At 46.9% G+C, this 21,911-nt stretch overlaps 1 protein-coding gene across 16 annotated transcripts in view; it reads left to right on the forward strand.

Moving 5' to 3' along the window:
* Positions 1 to 21,911, forward strand: part of ptprsa (protein tyrosine phosphatase receptor type Sa) — a 223,294-nt gene that overhangs the window by 37,474 nt on the left and 163,909 nt on the right. For 14 of the 16 annotated variants that reach the window (XM_052074413.1, XM_052074418.1, XM_052074423.1 and 11 more), the window contains exon 2: positions 13,541 to 13,625. The exons of 1 other annotated variant lie outside the window; for it this stretch is intronic. The gene's annotated coding sequence lies outside the window, so the exon portion shown is untranslated. The remainder of the gene's footprint in view (positions 1 to 13,540; positions 13,626 to 21,911) is intronic. One more of the 16 variants, XM_052074414.1, reaches the window with a different exon arrangement.

The following is a 21,911-nucleotide window of genomic DNA, read 5'->3' on the forward strand; positions in this document are numbered from 1 at the left end:
CATCAGCACTATTCAACTTGCGGCCAGAGGGCGAGATCAAGCCCGCCAAGCATGTAGGTCCGGCCCGCAGAAGATTGCCAAAAAGAGAAAAAACCCCACATGCGTTCGCCACAGGTACACATCCTTATGTTACACACTGCCTGGTATGGCACGAGGTGCTGTGACTTTGTGCAGTGCTATACCTTGCTACGGACAGTCCAAAAAGAATAAGGAAGCAGCTTCAGAGTGCTTCTTCCTGCACGTGAAATTGAAGAGATTGCAGAGCGGGAAAGGTGGAGCGTTTTTACGCTGGATGTTTCCCTCCATAGCAGGAGGAGAAGAAGAAGCCTGAGTGAGCCGCGGCGGTGCCTCGCTTCGACGCTCAGTCTGTAAACATGTCGCTATCGAAAGTGAAACAAAGAAAGGTTGATTAAGAAAATTGATAGTTGAATACAGAGTGGACCGACAAATATGCGTGCATTGAAATTCCCACAGGCAGACCGCCGTGTTTGCTCTGTAACCAAGTCAATGCTGTCGCAAGCAAATACAAGCAAATACAACTCAGAGGTACTTCATACTGTCTATAAATATAGTTACAAATGATTAAGTGTTGCATTCTCATGAATAGGTGTTAAAGACCAGATCAGTACTATCACTTTTTCTGAATACCGTAAAACCAATATTGGATTTGCTGGTAAAAAGAAAAAAAACAATACAACACAATACATTATTTATAAAGCGCTTTCACAACAAAAGAACATTGGCAGAGCACAACCGAAATGAAAAAAGAAATATTCACCAACGAATGCCATGAAACTTTTATGGGATAAAAAAAAACACTGAATAAAGTGAAATGTGCATTGTTGTTTATGTTATGTGTTTGTCACGTTGAGCCCGAGGCGATGAGGAATCGCCTCGTGCACAACAGAAAAAAGAGGTGGATCCCCGGAGAAGCAGACAACGAAAAGATCTTGTGAGAACAAAGGGGTTTTTAATAAAGAACAAAAGGAGCCCGAACAGGGAAAACGGTAACAGAAAACGCTGGTCAAATAAGGACCAGGAAAAAATAAGGAAGACAACTGAAAACGCTCGCGAAACGATAAAGGGCGAGGAACAACCGAGATAACAATCTGATCACTATAAGAAGTACGCGAATGATTGAGGCCGTAAGGCAATAGGGCAGCGAGAAATAGTCGAACGACGAGAATAGCAAATCGAGAGCAATGGCACGGTAAGGAATTCTCCGGCAGTGAGATGACTGCCGGAGTCGCCTAATAAAGGCACGTAATCAGCCCGAAATAACGGGCAGGTGTGCCGAACAGGCGGCGGGGAAAACCCGCCACCTGCTGGCGAGCACGCGACGTGACAGTACCCCCCCCTCAATGGACGCCTCCCGGCGGACAACCCGGTTTGGACGGATGAGCAGTGTGGAAGTCGCGCAGAAGGGACGGGTCAAGGATCCAGGAGCGAGGCACCCATTGCCGCTCCTCCGGCCCGTAGCCCTCCCAATCGACCAGGTACTGGAAGCCCTTGCCCCTGCGCCGAGAGTCCAGGATGGCACGAACCGTGTACACCGGGTCCCCGTCGACCACCCGCGGGGGCGGCGGCGGAGCGGGAGGGGGCGCCAAGGTGCTGGAAGACACAGGCTTGAGCAGGGAGACGTGGAACACGGGGTGGACCTTCATGGAGGGCGGCAGCCGGAGCCTGACCGCGACGGGGCTGATGACGGCCTCGACCTCGAACGGACCAGCGAACCGGGGCCCCAGTTTGGCAGACGAGCCGGCCAGGCGAAGATCCCTCGCAGCCAGCCACACCTTCTCTCCCACCGCATATGAGGGTGCCGGGCGCCGACGACGATCAGCGATCCGCCGGTTCCGGGACGCAGTGCGGGACAACGCAGCCCGGGCCTCCCTCCACACGTGATGGGCCCGCTTAAGGTGGTGCTGCACGGAGGGGACCTCCACCTGCCCCTCCTGGGACGGGAACAGCGGTGGCTGGTAACCGTAGGCTGTCATGAACGGCGATCTGCCTGTAGCGGAGGAGACGAGAGTGTTGTGGGCATATTCCACCCAGGGCAGGTGGTCGGCCCAGGAGGCCGGACGGTGGAGACAAACACAGCGGAGGGCCGCCCCCAGATCCTGGTTGGCGCGCTCAGCCTGTCCATTGGACTGAGGGTGGTACCCCGAGGTCAGGCTGGCCGTAGCTCCGAGGGACCGGCAGAACCGCTTCCAGACGCGGGACACAAACTGGGGCCCCCGATCTGACACGATGTCCGCCGGAATGCCGTGGAGACGGAAGACGTGCTGGATGAGGAGGTTGGCGGTCTCCAGCGCCGACGGCAACCTGGACAAGGGCACAAAGTGGGCGGCCTTGGAGAAGCGGTCCACGATCGTGAGCACGACCGTCCGGCCCCGGGAAGGCGGCAGGCCCGTGACGAAGTCCACGGCGATGTGAGACCACGGGCGAGGAGGAATGGGCAGCGGCTGGAGCAGTCCCGCCGGAGGTTGATGCGACGACTTGCCGCAGGCGCAGGAGGTGCAGGCCTTGACGAACTCCGTCGCGTCGCGGCGGAGCTCCGGCCACCAGAAACGCTGGGCGACGAGCTGCACAGTCCGGTTCACCCCGGGATGACACGCCACCTTGGATGCGTGTCCCCACTGCAGGACCTCCGAACGGAGGGCAGGAGGCACGAACAGCCTCCCTGCTGGGCACCCCGCCGGCACCTGCACCCCCACCAGGGCGGACAGGATCTGCTGCTCAATCTCCCACTGGACAGCCCCCACTATGCACTGGGTCGGGAGGATGGTCTCCGGGGAACGGTCCCTCCCCGCAGGTTCGTGGAGCCGGGAAAGGGCGTCAGGCTTAGTATTCTTAGATCCGGGGGAGTAGGTGAGAACGAAGTCGAACCTGGTGAGGAAGAGGGCCCACCGGGCCTGACGGGCATTAAGTCTCTTCGCGGAGCGGAGATAGGCGAGGTTCTTATGGTCCGTGTACACGGTAAAAGGTTCCTTAGCCCCCTCGAGCCAGTGCCGCCACTCCTGTAAGGCGGTGACCACAGCCAACAGTTCCCGGTTGCCCACGTCGTAGTTCGACTCGGCGGCACTGAGTCGACGGGAGAAGAAGGCGCAGGGGTGCAGCTTCTGGTCGACTGGGGAGCGTTGGGACAGCACCGCACCCACCCCTGAATCCGAGGCGTCCACCTCTACGACGAAAGGGCGGTCAGGGTCAGGATGTTGCAGTACCGGGGGACTAGTAAACGCCGCCTTAAGATGAGCAAACGCCGTATCCGCGGCAGGGTCCCACTTAAAAGGGATCTTGGTCGAAGTAAGGCGGGTTAGGGGAAGCGCCATCTGGCTGTAACCACGGATGAAACGCCTATAGAAGTTGGCGAACCCCAAGAAGCGCTGCAGTTCCTTACGGTTGGACGGGACCGGCCATTCAGTGACCGCACGCGTCTTAATGGGGTCCGCCCGTAGCTTGCCCTGTTCTATAATGAACCCCAGGAAGGAGATGACGGGAACATGGAACTCACACTTTTCTGCCTTGACGAAGAGCCGGTTCTCGAGCAAACGTTGTAGCACCAGCCGAACATGTTGCCGGTGCTCATGCAGAGAACGAGAAAAAATTAAAATGTCGTCAAGATAAACGAAACAGAAGATGTTGATCATGTCCCGGAGCACGTCGTTAATGAGGTTCTGGAAGACGGCAGGTGCGTTTGTGAGGCCAAAAGGCATGACGAGGTATTCGAAATGACCCAGGGGGGTCTTAAACGCGGTTTTCCACTCGTCGCCCTCTCGGATGCGAACCAGGTGGTAAGCGCTGCGTAAGTCTAATTTTGAGAATATTGTGGCTGATTGTAATGGAGCGAAGGCGGAGTCCAACAAGGGTAGCGGGTATCTATTTTTAATGGTAATTTCATTTAATCCACGATAGTCTACGCAGGGTCGTAGGGACTTATCCTTCTTCCCCACGAAGAAGAAACCCGCCCCTAACGGTGAGCGTGATGGTCTGATGAGGCCTGCAGCGAGCGAGCTGTTAATATACTCCGTTAACGCCTCACGCTCGGGATGGGATACCTGATACAGACGCGAGGTTGGCAACGGAGCGCCCGCCTGCAGGTCTATCGCGCAATCGTAGGGGCGGTGTGGGGGCAAGGAGCGCGCGCGATCCTCGCTAAAGACCTCCCTAAGGTCCCGATAGCACTCCGGCACTCCGTCAAGGCAGATCTCCTCGGGGGCGTGACGCGTTCGTGCCTCCCGACGGCTGACTGCAGGCAGTGCTGGTAACAATAAGGGCTCCAGCTATCGATAGCGGGGCGCGCCCATGAGATCACCGGGTTATGCGTTTGAAGCCAGGGTAAACCGAGGATGATCGGGGCATTCCGGGACCGCATAACATAAAAACGGCGATGCTCAATATGATTACCGGATAACGAAAGCTTTAACGGCTCCGTTCGATGCGTTACCACCGCCAGGAGGCGCCCATCTAGATCACGCACCCGCTTCGCCACAACCAACTCCTCTAAAAAGCACCCCAGTTCGGACGCGAGATTAGTGTCCATTAAACAGTCATCTGCTCCCGAATCCACCAGGGCCCGAACCCGTCTTGACCGGGAACCGCCGAATACCTCCGCCTCGAGCTCGAGTCTATTGGGGTGTCCCGGTCGCTTGTCTACTCGCCTAGACTCGGGGGGCGACGCGCGGGGCCGTGACTCACAGTACTCGGGAGGAGCGTGGAAGGACGATCCCGGATGGCTGGTTGCGGTGCGGGGGGATGGTTGGGCGCCGCTTGTTGTAGCATGGTCGCGATGACGGCGCCTTCCTTCCTCCGCACCACCGTCCTTGCCGCCCAGCTGCATCGGCTCGTCCCGGGAGTGATCACCGAACCCACGATGTTCCTCACGGTACGTGGTGCGGCGGGACGGATACCGATCACCTCCACGCTCCCGGCCTCGCTCCCTCAGGCGATTGTCCATAAGGAGGGCGAGGTCGATCAGCTCCTCCAAATCGGTGCTGTGGTCGCGGGTCGCCAGCTCGTCCTTGAGTAATGAGTTCAGGCCACGGCGAAACAGTCCACACAGGGCCCGATCGTCGTACCCGCTCTGCGCGGCCAGGATCCGGAACTCGATGGAGTAGTCAGCGACCGAACGCCTGCCCTGCTGCAGGGCGAGCAGCCGCCCCTCCGCCTCTCTGCCCCGCACGGGATGGTGGAACACCCGACGGAAGGCTGCCACGAAGTCAGGATAGGAGGTGCGGAGATTCGGCTTTGCGTCGCTGGTCGCGATTGCCCACGATGCCGCCGGACCTGTCAAGAGACTCATGATATAGGCCACCTTGGCGGCGTCAGTGGCATAGGAGGACGGCTGTTGGTCAAATACGAGCGAGCAGTTGTGTAAAAAGTGTCCACACTGCCCGTGCTCACCCCCGTAACGAGGGGGATGTGGAAGCGAGGGCTCCCTCGACATAGTAGGGTACGAGGAGGGAGCCTCCGGGATGGTAGGACGAAGCCCGGAAGGTGGTCTTCGTTCCTCCACCCGAATAAGGCGAGGTTCGAGATCATCGAACCGATGAGCCAGCATGGAGACCGCGCCGTTGAGTTCCGTAAGGGCTTGGCTGTGCTGACTCATTTGCCGCTCTTGTCGAGCAAGAGCGGACAAGATCTTTTCGGCGTCTGCGGGATCCATGGTGGCCGGAGAATTCTGTCACGTTGAGCCCGAGGCGATGAGGAATCGCCTCGTGCACAACAGAAAAAAGAGGTGGATCCCCGGAGAAGCAGACAACGAAAAGATCTTGTGAGAACAAAGGGGTTTTTAATAAAGAACAAAAGGAGCCCGAACAGGGAAAACGGTAACAGAAAACGCTGGTCAAATAAGGACCAGGAAAAAATAAGGAAGACAACTGAAAACGCTCGCGAAACGATAAAGGGCGAGGAACAACCGAGATAACAATCTGATCACTATAAGAAGTACGCGAATGATTGAGGCCGTAAGGCAATAGGGCAGCGAGAAATAGTCGAACGACGAGAATAGCAAATCGAGAGCAATGGCACGGTAAGGAATTCTCCGGCAGTGAGATGACTGCCGGAGTCGCCTAATAAAGGCACGTAATCAGCCCGAAATAACGGGCAGGTGTGCCGAACAGGCGGCGGGGAAAACCCGCCACCTGCTGGCGAGCACGCGACGTGACAGTGTTGAAGTGTGCTGAAGAAAAAATGAGGACAAGCAAGGTTATAAAGAATGATGTGGGTCAAAATGTACCCTGGAATATTTTAAAACACATTTGCATGATTAAAGGAAGTTATTAGCGAGTGAATGTCTATTTTCTACTCAATCCAAAAAGACCTTGACTGATACATCACCTCGCTGATTTTTCCCAATTCAGAAAGCAATATCCGTTTTCTACTTTTTATTCTCACGATTGCTTTTTTCAGCCTTGAGCTGATGCTCATACCAGCGTTGGGATGGTTAAAACAAAGGATAAATGCTTGTCCACTATCTTCTTTCTGAGTCATGTCATTGAAATCCATTCTTAACTTTATCCCTCTTTCCGTTATGTTATTGACAACATACACTGAGGTCACCACTCCTGAGAACGTTTTGAAACCAGCAAATATACCCCAGAAATGTGCCGGTGCTTCCAACAATACATTTCATTCAGTGGCTTTCCAGTACATACTCGCGCTGCTCTACCCATTCCAAAAAGTTTCTGAGCAATCATCTTCCATTCATTTGGAGATATTCTTAATCCATGTGTGCTTGTACGACGAGTTGAGGAGTTAAGTACCAGGTTGCAAAATTCCATTCACGCCTGAGTACATTTAAAAATAAAAACATAAACAAATAATATTGGAAAATCATTTGGACTTGTTTATAAGTAGCTCTCATGCTGAAAAAATATGGTCACCTCTGCCCTATGCTGTCCTGTATGTGGTCATGTTGCTGAAAAGAAAAATGCACAAACTCATCTCTGGGCACGCATTTCATTTCCCACTTTGCCATGCACCATGATGCTCGGCCATCTGTCGCAACAAGGTGACTCAACGCAATGCCAATATGTTGCAGGGTCATGAGAAAACAAACTGCTATCCACACGGATGGACCAAGTTACTGTCCTCCCAACCCCCAAATCCACAGCAAGAACTGAGAGAGATGTTAAGCTGTGGGATCCCACCTGGATGCTGTTGTTGCGATGCCGGGACACATTTCTATTTTCTTCGATGTTGATTTAGAATGACTTGTAGCGTCCGTGCTATTCAGCTAACCCGTCATTGTGGTTGATTAATGCCGACTTGCCTGGCCAAGGGAGTGTCTCATGCGCCGGAGGAAGCGGTAGTTGGACAGCATGTGTGCAGTGAATAAATGCTGTACATTAAACACACTCCCCTGCGCTTGTCTTAGCAACCAAGCGTGTGGGAGGATTTCAGATCATTTTTTTCCTCCCTTTCACACACTTCAGCTTTAGTGTCCAGATAGCCACACATTTAGTTACACCAAATGCTTAACTATATTCCCCCCGCCCCGTCCTTTGTGCAATTATAATTGTTCCAAACAATCCCCACATGTATACGCACACACACACACACAAACACACACACACACACACACTCACATTCACCTGTACATCCACTCCATTGGCCAGGAGTCAATGCACCATTGGATCACTCTGCAGCCAACCTGTTTGTTGGCCCCGATTGACTCGCAAGCACCAACCTGACCCTTGTGGCCTATTAGAATGTTGACAACTGAGGTAATGATGCCCATTGAGGATGATGGGAGACTGCCTCCAACCAAAAATAGATGGAAAAGCCAATAAGAGCATATTTTAACTTCAAGAAAACAGCAGTGATTGTTCTTATTAATATAGCTGTTGGGAAATGAACATCCACTGGTCGTGCCAATCATTTTGTCGTAGGAGTGTGTATATATATATTCACATCTATATAAAAAAAAATCCTCATCTCACCCCTCGGGTGGTGTCCGTCGCTTATTCAGCTCGGGTCCTCTACCAGAGGCCAGGAAGCTTGAGGGTTCTGCGCAGTATCCTTGCTGTTCCCAGCACTGCACATTTCTGGACTGAGATGTCCGATGTTGTTCCCGGGATCTGTTGCAACCACTCATCTAGTTTGGGGGTCACTGCCCCGAGTGCTCCGACCACCACAGGCACGACTGTCACCTTTACCTTCCAGGCTCTCTCCAGCTCCTCTCTGAGCCCTTGGTATTTCTCAAGTTTCTCATGTTCCTTCTTCCTGATGTTTCCATCACTTGGGACCGCTACATCCACTACAACGGCTTTCCTCTGTCCTTTATCTATGATCACGATATCAGGTTGGTTCGCCATCTTGTCAGTCTGGATCTGGAAGTCCCACAGGATCTTCGCTCTGTCATTCTCCACCACCTTCGGAGGTGTTTCCCATTTTGACCTTGGGGTTTCCAGTCCATACTCCGCACAGATGTTTCGGTAGACTATGCCAGCCACCTGATTATGGCGTTCCATGTAGGCTTTCCCTGCCAGTATCTTACACCCTGCAGTTATGTGTTGGATCGTCTCAGGTGCCTCTTTGCACAACCTACACCTTGGGTCTTGTCTGGTGTGGTATATCTGGGCCTTGATGGCTCTGGTGCTCAAGGCCTGCTCCTGAGCAGCCAGGATGAGTGCCTCTGTGCTGTCCTTCAGGCCAGCCCTCTCTAGCCACTGATAGGACTTCTTGAGATCGGCCACTTCAGTTATGGTCCGGTGGTACATCCCGTGTAGTGGTTTGTCCTCCCATGATGGTCCCTCTTCCAGCGCCTCATCTTCTGTTCCCCATTGTCTGAGACATTCTCTGAGTACGTCATCCGTTGGAGCCTTCTCCTTGATGTATTCATGGAGCTTGGATGTTTCATCCTGGACAGTGGCTCTCACACTCACTAGTCCCCGGCCTCCTTCCTTTCGGCTTGCGTACAGTCTCAGGGTGCTGGATTTGGGATGGAACCCTCCATGCATGGTTAGGAGCTTTCGGGTCTTAACGTCCGTGGTCTGCATCTCTTCCTTTGGCCACCTTATTATTCCTGCAGGGTATCTGATCACTGGCAGGGCATAGCTGTTTAATGCCCGGGTCTTATTCTTGCCATTGAGCTGGCTTCTTAGGACTTGCCTCACTCGCTGGAGGTATTTGGCCATAGCCGCTTTCCTTGTGGCCAGTTCGAGGTTGCCATTGGCTTGTGGTATACCAAGGTACTTGGAGCTGTCCTCAATGTCTGCTATTGTTCCTTCAGGGAGTGAGACTCCTTCAGGTGCAGTCCTTCAGTACCTTTCCTCTCTTAGTCACCATCCGACTACATTTCTCAATCCCGAATGACATCCCGATGTCGCTGCTGTAGATCCTGGTTGTGTGGATCAGGGAATCTATGTCCCTTTCGCTCTTAGCATACAGCTTTATGTCATCCATGTAGAGGAGGTGACTGATTGTAGCTCCATTTCTGAGGCGGTATCCATAGCCTGTCTTGGTGATTACTTGGCTTAGGGGGTTCAGTCCTATGCAGAACAGCAGTGGGGAGAGTGCATCACCTTGGTATATGCCACATTTGATGGACACTTGGGTAAGTGGCTTGCCATTGGCTTCAAGTGTGGTTTTCCACATCCTCATCAAGTTCGCAACGAAGGATCTTAGGGTCCTGTTCACCTTATACAACTCCAAGCATTCAGTGATCCATGTATGTAGCATTGAGTCATAGGCTTTCTTGTAATCAATCCAAGCTGTGCACAGGTTGGTACGTCGGGACCTGCAGTCTTGTGCGACTGTTCTGTCAACCAGGAGCTGATGTTTGGCTCCTATGGTATCTCTACCAATGCCCTTCTGCGCTCCTTCTCCCATATGCCTTTCCAGTACCTTTCAGTTTCCAGTCTTGGTGGGTCAGCTCTGTTGTTAGGACCACCTTCCACTCTCAGGACCACTGAGCGTACACCTTCGCAGGTTGTGTTGCGAACAGCCTGTTTATTCGTCTGGCCTCATTCTCTTTCGTGTACCGCTTTAGGCGACTGGACAAGGCTTGGAGCCTTTGTTTGGAAGTTTCGAGTGCTTCAGGTATGGTCATCTGGATGTACCTCTCAGGTATCGGCCTTTTCATCACACCTCTCTGGGCCTCCGTCAATTGACTCACATCTTTCCGGGCCGCCTTGATCTTAGCCTCCAACCATCTTTTCCATGGTGGGTAACGTATCTCATGGCTTCCATGGTTGCTCTTATAGCCCAGAGTCTCCAGGATCACTGATGCTGAAGTGTATATCAGCTCATTGGTTTCTGTGATCGTTACGGTAGGGATCGCCCTCAGTGCTGCATTCACACTTTCTATGAGACTTTCAGATGGTACATAGCCGTTGTAATCGGTTTCTAGGTTTCCCAGCTTTCATTCTCGCCATGATCTTAGCTTTCAGGTCAGTTGCTGCCTCGCTCAGCATTTCAGTCATTGGGGCTGGCCACCCAATCTCATCATCTGCATTCAATGGGGCTTGACTCCCAATCTCTTGTATGACCTCCTCCTCTGATCTGGCAGCCTGGGGCCCTTCACCATGGAACCTGCGTTGTACCTTATCAATCTCAAGTTGTGACAGCAGTTGCCCTTTGTGGATGTTGGAACACTGAGCTACTAGTTGTTTCGCGGTCAACCGTGACTGTGGGTTTCGAAGTAACCATTTAGTCCACATTCTCTGCATGTAACCCCCCTGACTAGGGTTGCTTGAGTAGTAGCATTCCAACAGAGCCATGTTATCGCATCTCGCCCATCTCCGCTTTGTTCCAGTAGCCCATTTTTCATCAAGGTGCTCTGGTTCCCCAGCACCTGACGCTTGTTTGGCCGGGCGACGTCTGAGCCGGCATGTCATTCGTTTTATTGTCTCTCATCATTGTATGAGGTAGGCATTAGCGTGAAGGATCTTGCCCAAGGACCCACACTGGATGGTGTTATGAGCTCATTTTTGCCCCAAGCGGGATTCGAACCACCGTCTCCCGTATGCCCAACCGATGCCTTACCAACTGAGCTATCCAGCCGCTATATATATATATATATATATATATATATATATATATAGATATATATATAGATATAGATATAGATAGATAGATAGATAGATAGATAGATAGATAGATAGATAGATAGATAGATAGATAGATAGATAGATAGATAGATAGATAGATAGATAGATAGATAGATAGATAGATAGATAGATAGATAGATAGATAGATAGATAGATAGATAGATAGATAGATAGATGTGAATCTCAGCACTGAGGACGATTCGATACACATCTTGATGCACTACCAGCGGTGCAATACTTAAACGATACATGGAATTTTCTGGCGACACGATGCGATACGTTTCACCGCCTTCACGATGTGATACGACGCGATACACATTTAGTTCAAAGCAATGCGATCCGATACGATAAAATGCAATTTGTTGTGATATTGTGCAATTAAACATGATGCAAATACGCAAAGAAAAAAAGTTAAAGAAAAAGATGGAATTCAGTATGGTATTGCAAAAACTAGACCACTTTATTCCTTATAAACAGTAGAATGTGTAATACAACTTATTTAAGCCCTTTCACTATTGGATTTTGTGCAAAGAAAATGTGAACAATTTGGCACCTGAGACTCACAGCTGTTGCTGTAGTGTAAACACAAACAGACTAGTCTCACTGAGTGTCTTATATGAAATATCCATAGGACAGAAAAAACAATTGAAACAATGTGGCAGTCACAGTCTCAAAGGTGCTGTGTGTATTGTAGCGTACACAGACCACTGTCACTGAGTGTCAAAATGAAATGTCCAAAAGAGTCATCCATATATAGTTTTTGCTTGCGCGGTCACAGTGAGCTGCAAGGGGACCCCCAAAATAAGAGGCAATTTTTTTCTGATCCTGACCTGGTTTGCCAAGAGTTTCTCCGGTGTCCAACGAGGAACTGGACGGAGGCGGGTGAGGGGGCGGGAAACTTCGGTGATGTGGTGCCATCGTTTTAAGTGGTCTGCATATTTGTGGTGCTGCCGTTGTATGGCTTCGTAGTGCGCCATTCTTTGCAAATTACGGAGGTTTTATCAAGCTTTCCGTTTTTCTTTTCGAAGCCGTAGTATTTCCAAAATTAAGATCTGAATTTTGCGGGTGCATTAAATACAGTAGTTTCCTCGCTGCTGCTTGCGCTAACTTCCATAGTGTTTCGCTAGTAGTGTACTGCACTGTATGTGACTCACGGCTTCCGTCCGTATTCAACAGAAAATGTAAAATAATGATGGCGCATTCATTGCGCCTAGGAAAGGGCAGATAGGTGACATTTAACATGAATAAAATAGCGCTTGAATCGGAATTTACAGATACCCACCAGTGATGAATCTAGATTTCACCCGTCAATTGCGTCATACCCAGTGAATGAGCCAATGCACTCGCATACACTCGAATAATTCAACCTTTCTCACTGTCAACCTGCAATTTGTTGTTGTTTTTTGTTTTTGTTAGCAGTGTTTCCAAGAAATGACTTCACTGAGTTGGGCAAAGGTCAGAGAAATAAACTGTAAATGTGCCCAGGTACTGATCCATAGGCTGTGCTCTCCAGAGTACCATTTGTGCTCCCTCTCAATTTACAAAATTTACAGCGAGACACTTTCTTAAGCATCAAGAATGTATTTGGTGAATGCAACGTAACAGCTGCTGTATGTCCCAATTCAGAGTCAAGCCAACAGGAGGTATGAAACTGAAAGCTGTGTCAACCGGAAATGGAAGCAAACAAATACGTATTTTAAAAGAACCAAGTGCCTGAAATTCAGCATCATACACGTTTTTTTTTTCATGCAAGTCCATGAAATGCCGTTGGGAAAAAAATATATCATGGCCACTGATATTAATCTTGTATGAACGCAGACGACTCAGCATTCATATTAATCAAACATGCCCATGTTGAACATTCCATAAATTATATTCATATCATTACCCTGGAGGAAACTTATCACTGATAAGATCCTCTGACCTTTCACTAGAGATAACAAGTCTCTGTAAAGGCTCCATGGGTGGTGACAAGGACCAAGACACGAGAGTTTCACTTCAAAATCAAATGAGGCTGATTTGCTCTTGTTTATTTCTGCTCCTGTTTTATTTTGCATATCTAAGTCCCGATCAACAAAACAAACAATATGGTGACTACATGCACAACGATTGCGCATATGCAGACTGTATATTAACATTTTCAGACCTGGCTCGTTAGAGATGTGTAGAAGAAAATGATCAAAAAAGAAAAGAGAAAAAAAACCCGGGGGGATTTCATGTAGATTTGCTCCGCAACTCTCAGGCAATCAGCAGCAAGCCTCCTCTTTGCTTGAGAACTGCCATCCTGTGGTTACAAAGGGCAAGGAGAGAGAATGAGGGATAAACTCATCTCAGCATTTGTCGACTTCTGTTCACCCACCATCTACAACTTGAAGAAGCACTTCATTTACTAGTCCCTTTCATTAATGTTTCTCTTTAATTTTTCTTGTTTGACACCCCACCCCCGCCCGCTCCCTTCCCCTCCCTCTCTCGCTTTTTCAACTTTAAAGGTGCACGTGAGCAAGTAACACGAAGAAGAAGCTGCTGGAGTAGCTGAAGATATGACGTTAAAGACATTTTGAAAGCCAGTGGTAAGTGGGGTCCTTCATTTAGGCACAATATTCCTCCATTTTAGGGGAGGGATTTCCTTCTCCATAGGGAATATAATACCTTACGAAAAAACTAAAATGCTGAGAGCAGAACTTTCTGCACGTCTGTTTATTTGGGGATTTTTTTTAATGTTGTCATTGATTTTGTCTGTATTTCTTTTTTTAAACCATTACACTCCTCTATCGCTGCTCCCATTTATAAATCTGCAACAGCCACAGTGTAAAATAATTTTATTTGAGGGGGAAAAAAATAAATCGTTTTATGATCCCATTGGGATTATTATGCCAGATAGTGTGACAGCCATGTGACTGTTTGACTGGCAAACTCAGGACTGATGGCGCATACAGCACCAAGAAGTCCTTTACACCCATTAATCCCTCAGTTAAATCACTGCTGTGTATTAAATCTAAAAGATAGTATCGAAAGACGACAATGGTGCCATCCTCTGCCTCTAATTGGAGTCAGTATTTAATTCTCTGTTAGGGTATGAGTTTTCCATGGTGGAGAACACAACTGCAGCAAAGCAGTGAGGCAAAAAAAATCATTTATTGTAATAAAAGAGGCGACAAAGTACGAAATTAACCAAGTCTAAATAAATCAAGAATCACGGTAACAACGAAACATCAAGAAACAAAACACTCCATGAAAACATAAAGACATGCTATGTGAAGTGTCAAACCAATACGAAAAAACCCCACCAAAACCCCCCCGACAAATTGACCGAAAACATGGAAATAAATACAAGTAAACTGGCAAGACAATGAGCTACACCCGGACAAGACACGTGTGGGTGAAGGAGCTGATGGGTATGGTCTGGTCTGAGGAGAAGAACAGATGGAAACGAAAAGGGGACACGAACATGGAACACAAGAAAACAAGACAAATGTGAAGGAAAATGAAATATAAATGGCAAAAACACAGATCATCACCTTTTGAGAGCAGAACCTATGTGAGAACCCATTCCACTTCACCGTAATTGCAATTTCCATATCCCATGTCACGGCATTTTATTGAAAATGTATCTTTTTTTTCTTCTCATGATCTCCACAGATTGATGTATGACAAACTGTCATCTTTGCCCAAATGTTTGTGCTTAGCCTGTCCTTCAATATTGACAGGTGAAGCAAGTGGAAGCGTGGATGATCATCCACCTGTCACTGCCGAATGGCATTGAGTGGCTTTGCCTTCACTGAAGCTATTCTGTCATCCAATATTCCACATTGGTGGTCTTTAGAGTGTGAGGCTTCCACATCGTAGAGTAGTGCAACTCTTTTGCTTTCTCAATTTCACTACAAGGGGACGACAGCCCCCCAAAAAATGTCTTTACCATAATATGTTCTATGCGCTCCCACTAGCCCAAACGCGGCATTATGATTAATGTTGCATATGTAGAATATGAATTAAGCAGCAGAATCCACCCGTTTTTATTCATCTCAGAGGGCAGCCGGTTTTACCTTTTACTGACACTTACTGTCGACTGAAAATTACATCAGAAAATGTTCGACTTGACTTCAACTTGAAAGCTTTGTTCCACGCAAGTGTGAGATTCCATCGACATTTAAACACCAAGCTTCATGCTTGAATATATTTAACCAAACCAAAATGACAGTAATGTGAATAAAATTGCTATTCCTTGGCCATCACTCACTTGACCGCATTAATTGACATCACAATGAACAATTTAAATAGAGAATATCTAAAAGCACAGACTAAAATCTAAATATCTGAAACAGCTCTGATAGAAGAACAGTGTTGTTTTGCACTGAATGTATATTTGCCAACTTTTGATTTCTAATACCGATGCTTACATTCTGGTTGGGTTCATTTGAATTATATTGTCTAAGAATGAATCCAATCCACTGCTGTTGAATATCCTGCTCACCCTTTCCTCTTCGCCCTATCTCGGCTTGATTCTAAGTGCTGTTGGCAGATTTTTTCACAATCACGAACTGTTAGACGAGGTGCAGGAAATGTGTGTCACAGCAGATGCATGGCCAACCATCACTTTTCTAGGTGCCTCTCATCCCCGCCTAGCCAGCGCCTACCAGTCTTATATTGAGTGGACCCACTCGATTCGAACCACCTCCAACATACTGCTGGAAATGTGCATATACCACTACAGTCAAAAGCCTTTGAGGTTGTGTGAATTTACTGAAGTTGCTCCGACTCTGTTTGATCCACTGTGATATAAAGCACCTTGAAAGAAAGACCTCGATTTGGCATAAAAGCATTGTGAGATGTGTGGGGTGCATACAGTGTCACCCTCCTTCGCATTAAGCCTTCGCCATAAAAGTTGAGAGTCGTAATTGTGTGTCTGTTTTTACTGTTAAGTACCGTTAGTTAGCCTATGTTTACATGAAAGTACTGTATTAAATGCATAATAATAATAATAATCGCCTGGAGTAGTTCATAAAGATTTGTGTCATTATTTTCTTGAAAAAAACAAACAAACAAATATAAGATTTGTGTTTGACCATCCCAGTGCACATAAAACCTTGGAACATTTAAAAGGTATAAATGAACATGAAATTGTTCCACTACTCCTTGTATTTTAAGCCTCCAGAGGGATAAAGATTGATTCGTGAGCCTTGTAACGTGCAACTTATCCTTGGAAATGCTGTTGTCACTAATAATAAATCGTTTGCAATGCATGTCAGACAAATTTGTCGAATCTGACACCTCTTCTTGACATCAGGACAACACGAGAGCTGCTTTTACTGTTCATCACTCCGGTGGGAAAAACTTTAGTGTTGCAGAGATGAAGGATGTTTAGATTGCATTTTGCTGGCTGATTTATTGTGTATTTTTTTTTTCTTGCTGAGCTTTAAGAGAGAGGAAAACATGTTATTGGATCAAAATTCAGTGACTATAATGTTTGATGTTGTTTATTCCAACTGGTGAGTTGGCTCTAACTAAGGCAATTTGGGTCACTTGGCTGATGTATCACTCTGCCTCAAAGGGGCACTTCTGGGGGTTTTATGGAGACCTTTTTTATTTTAGGATTACAACATCAAATCAATTTGATCGTGTAATAAAAGTGAGGGCAATTGCCGAATGTTTTTGTTGCTCTATTATGTTTGCATGTTACGGTTTTCCCTTGGGTGGCTACACCTTGACTCTTGGGGATGCATTCGCCTTCAGTGCATACCGGATCTCCTTAAGCTCTTAGCAAATTGCTCAGGACTTTGCTTTTTAAAGAACAAGCGACGGCAACCACTGGCTGAGCTTTAAAGACAGTTTATAAGGAAAAGAGAGCAGTTAACTCTCGAGTGGCTTCCAAGATGTTTTCAGCACAATTAAACAAAGCTCTGCTAATCTTAACAGCTGGCATCCAGAGACAGTGTTCTCGCAGCACACTGCTATCAGCTGGTTAATGTGCCTTGTGAGCTCCTATCAGCAGCATCGTAACAGTAGCGTCACTGCACACTCCACCCGTGACACCCTCATTATGTAGAGCAATGTATCCTTGCTGGAGGGACCCTTGAAGAAGTGTGCAGCAAAAATTGAGGAGGTATATACAATATGTTAGATTTTGATGGCCCACTGAGTTGAGTGGCAACAGTTACCAAAATATTCAGTTGCAGTTAAAACTTTTGCATCCAGAATGACAAGAAGTTGGTGGGCGTGCATGTATTATTTCTCTACTAAGTGTACGATCTACAGCTGTGGCTTGAATATTTTTATGTATTTTACGGTTTTATGGCTGCCATTTGTGCATGTGTCTGTGTGTGTGTGTGAGGATTATTTTAAAAATGTTGTCCCTTACACAACACATCGAAAAGGTTGAGGGGGAAAAGTATTTTGTGTTTATTTTAACATATCCTTACATTAGAACTGAGCTACACTCTGAACATGTCACCAGCGGAGCCGCGAGAAACACGCACCGCAGGCCACTTATTGGTTGATAGATAATGCTTCCTTTAATGTGATGTAATCTGGTGGTCGTTATGGAAATTTTTAGAGTCAAACAAGATCGGTATCGGTTAACAAATATTGGCAGAGCATAACATTGCTCTTCTTCAACTCATTGTGGAGTTTTATACTCTGCAGTACACGACTAATGTTGCAGGAATTGTGTTGGTGATGCCCGGATTGCCATCCCACCAACCTATGCAGTGGAGAAACCTAAACCTGATCAGGGTTTCCAATCAAACCATATAATGACAAATCAAACTGAACTGCAGTAATACTCATGTAGCAGAGCCATTCATATTTACACGTATGAGTCTTCAGTTAACTGAACATGCATGTTTTTATATTGTGTGAGCAAGCCAGAATGTAACCCTCACCACACAAAGGTTTTGGCCCAGGATCTAGAACTTCAACCCTCTTGCTGTGAGGTGTCAAAGCAAACCACTGCCCCATTGCGCTGGCCGCTCGGTAATCATCCAGTTTTATTTTTCATTTGATCAGCAGAACTCAACTGCTTCATCAATTGAAACGTGTCATACTGAATGAGAAGTCATTTTTGCATGACATTTCATATCACCATGGAGACCTTTAGAAATTCAGCAACTAAGCATTTTCAAGTTCCCTGAGTAGCCAGTGCTAGGCAGCCTGTGAAACTCAGGGGAAAATAAACAAACTTTTATGGGTCCTAGCACAAATGGCAGGGATGTGTATATATTGAGGGTGGGGTGCGGAGATACTATCTTTGGGTCTATTAATATAGCCAGTGCCGTGTTTCCTCAGGCCATCGGACTTAATCCAGAGGAATGAGCGTGAATGAGACTGTGGCTCGAGCTTGCCATACCTACTTAAGTTCTGGTTGAGAGCACAGTGCTGTGTGGGCGAATCTATTCTGTCCTGGGCAGGGCACAGCATAAACATTGCCCAGGGAACACAGGCAGACAAGCAGGCAGGCATGCAGGCAGTCAAGCGGACAAGAGCAAAACTATCAGGATGGTTGCCTTTAATTTCCTTTCTACCGCCGCTCAACTATGCAAGGCCCCAGAGCTAAAAAAAATAATAAATAAATAATCCAACTAGGAATGAACAAACGTTATGTGGAAATTACCTGCTGTAGCTTTTTTATTTTTAAACGGGGCTTCAATCAAGTACGAACTGTTATCTGCCCATGGACTCTTTTTCTTACGATAACACAAATTCAGTCACACAATTAATCCTCAATCCAGCCAATGGAGCGAAGCAATGGCATGCCTGCACTCTTGCTGTCTTTAACTGTTCTGGGTTGACTCTATGGCAGACTGGTACTCTGACCTCCTGACCCTCCATGTAAACAGAGCACCACTCTTCCTCCTTGCACTACCCTGCAGCTACACCCCCGCAACACTTAACAACTACCAAATAAGGCTGTCTGAGAAGCAGCAAGTCGGTCAGCCAAGCCAGGGAGGAAACCATTAGTGAGCCAGGGGTTGGTAGAAAACCACCTCTGGCATCACTCAGCAGTATCAGCCTCAGATGCCTCTTTATGGTATGGAAGTGCACGTGCATCCCAACCATTCGCTGCATGGTTATTTCTGCGCGCAGCATGGGCACACTTGGTGACCCCGAAAGCTTGAAAAGCACACAGGCATGAGCATGCACACAAGACTCGGAAAACACAAGTGATGTGCATTCAAAGGATGATACACAGATGCAGCTTGCACCCAATGTAATAATGCATTAAGAATAGCAAAGAACAAACCTTTACAGTCCCTTATACTGTCTTTCACATAAATGCACTTGACAATAGTGGTTATTTCAAAACAAGTTTTAAACAAACAGTGTTTGAAAGGGTATATGCTAAACATCTACATTCATGCAATAATCACTCAAAATGATTTGCAGTGAATGGAGTGAATGCAGTGAGGACCTGGATTTCTGAAGGATAGTATCATGACAACACAAAGTTGAATTTGTAATTAGAGATTTCGATTATTACCAGGCGGCCTGGTGGTCCAGTGGTCAACCTCACAGTGCAGAGGTCGTGGGTTCAATCTCAGCTCCGGCCTTCCTGTGTGGAGTTTGCATGTTCTCCCCAGGCCTGCTTGGGTTTTCTCCAGGTACTCCGGTTTCCTCCCACATTCCAAAAACATGCATGGCAGGCTGATTGAACACTCTAAATTGCCCTTAGGTTTAAGTGTGAGCGCGGATGGTTGTTTTTTTGTCTCTGTGTGCCCTACGATTGGCTGGCAACCAGTTCAGGGTGTATCCCGCCTACTGCTCGAAGACGGCTGTGATTGGCTCCAGCATCCCGCAACCCTCGTGAGGATAAAGCTGATTGGAAAATGGATGGATTATTACCAATGATATAAACCTGAATGGTAGTTTAAGAATGATTCAATCACATTCTTTGCTTCTTCTCTTTGCTCTATGTAATGGAAATTTTCTATATGATATTTTATAGAAAATATTGGCCACAATGCTAAGGTTAATCAGTACTTAAAAAACGTCAAGATGTGGGATGAACGACATTACAATTTGGATCTAGTTCCATTAAGCCCCTAAGCACTGTTATTTAGGTTTACTTTGTACTTGGTATATTTTTGCTCATTGTTTTAATCATCAGCTCACTGTCTTTACCAACAGAAGACCTATTTGAAAAAAAAAACGTTGGACTATTCACCATGTTTTCCGAGGGGACCCTTTTGGGGGTTAGTGGTGGGTATTGTTGTTGTGGACTCCTAAACTGTGATTGTGAAATTTACACCACCACCAGTAGGTACCTTTTAAACAGGACTGACAGTTTAATGCTGTAATTTGAAAGTCTTTCTCTGTTCATGTCTTAGCTTTTCCTAAAATTATTGTAGATGATTTATCTGCACTCTTTTCAACTGCCTTGAAAAGTCAGTCAAGCGCAACAGCAATGGAGGAAAAACGATTAGAGGAAAAAAAAAAACATTGTGAGAATTAGCATGAGAAAGGGTGTTGAAGGAGAAAGTAAGGGAGGAAGTTTCGGAACATAGCAGCCCTATGAGATTGTTACTCTGACGACAAGGCACCAGTTGCCACGGGCACGCCATAGACGGCCTTTTTCAAGCCAAATCAAACTGTAATTGTCCATCAAGTTCACAGTCATTGGTCAACTGTCCGCAAAATGGATGTCCGTCAGTGATGGACCGTCATGACTGATAGAATGCACACCTCTGATTTTCAGAAGTTGGTCCGAGACTAAGTAGATATCTCAACATAAATGTTGGTGTCAATTGAACTTTAGTTTTATTGCACATTTAGACAGTCTCTTGCACAATCACTGTTGGCAAGTGAGGAGGGATACATCACATTTGTGTCAGCAACTAAAAAGCCATCTTTTCTTTAAAAAAAAAACAAAAACACAGGAGCCACAAACCCTTTGGACAACTAAAATGAAGGTATTTTTCATTTTTTCATTTAATTTGTGCTGCAGACACCTGTTGAACTGCATGGCCCATTCAAAGTGATGCCAGCTCATCGGCCATATTGAATGTGGCCATTGCATTGGCCATAAAAATGGCAAATAATATTTGTAAAATTGAGTTAGAAAGACAAAATACACTGAAAATCAATGGTCCAGGGAGTTCTTGCTTGATTATATATTTTCAAGGAGGAAGTGAATGAGGCATCATCACAAATAGCTTCACTTTGCCATATCCAATACGGCTGAAGCATCACTGCAAGATGGCGTCTATGTGGAGGCTTAGTACTGTAAATTTTGTCTTTGATAAAACCAGCGGTTGTCGCAAGGGCCGCCTTTCAAGACTATTGACTGTGGGACTGTGACATGAATATATCCTAATATATTGAGCAAAGTAACTGCTATTATGCTTTATTTATGCTAGAATAGTAAGAGAACTAGCTTGTCCTGATTAATGCTGCTTTTTTTACATTTTGGAATCAGTAAAGTAGGGATGGAAATTTGTAAGATTTTTCCGATTCCATTATCGATTATGTTTAAGGACTGAATTCTTTGAAGATTGGCTTATCATTTGGCACAAACAAAAAAAAGCACTTTGTGTGTTTCAAGGGAGCTGTCTCATCTTTTATTCTTTTCCTGCAGTTTTGTATTCTTGCTCCTCCCCGTGCCCTTGCTGTGCTCCCACATCTCTGTTGTCACACTCCTGTCTATCCCAGTGTTCACTTGTGTATCAAGGTAATGAATTTATAATCTCTCCCAAGCGCTTTGTAGATCTCTATCACGGTGGGAGATAAGAGGGAGCATCGTTGCACTCTAATAGCCGTCAGTCTGTCGCTGCTTGTGTACAGCGTTTGTGCAGCGTATGTCGTGCATGTGTGTGTGTGTGTGTGTGTGTGTGAGAGAGAGAGAGAGAGAGAGAGAGAGAGAGAGAGAGA

This window comes from Hippocampus zosterae, chromosome 8 (genome assembly GCF_025434085.1).
Source record: "Hippocampus zosterae strain Florida chromosome 8, ASM2543408v3, whole genome shotgun sequence".
Taxonomy (NCBI): Eukaryota; Metazoa; Chordata; class Actinopteri; order Syngnathiformes; family Syngnathidae; genus Hippocampus; species Hippocampus zosterae.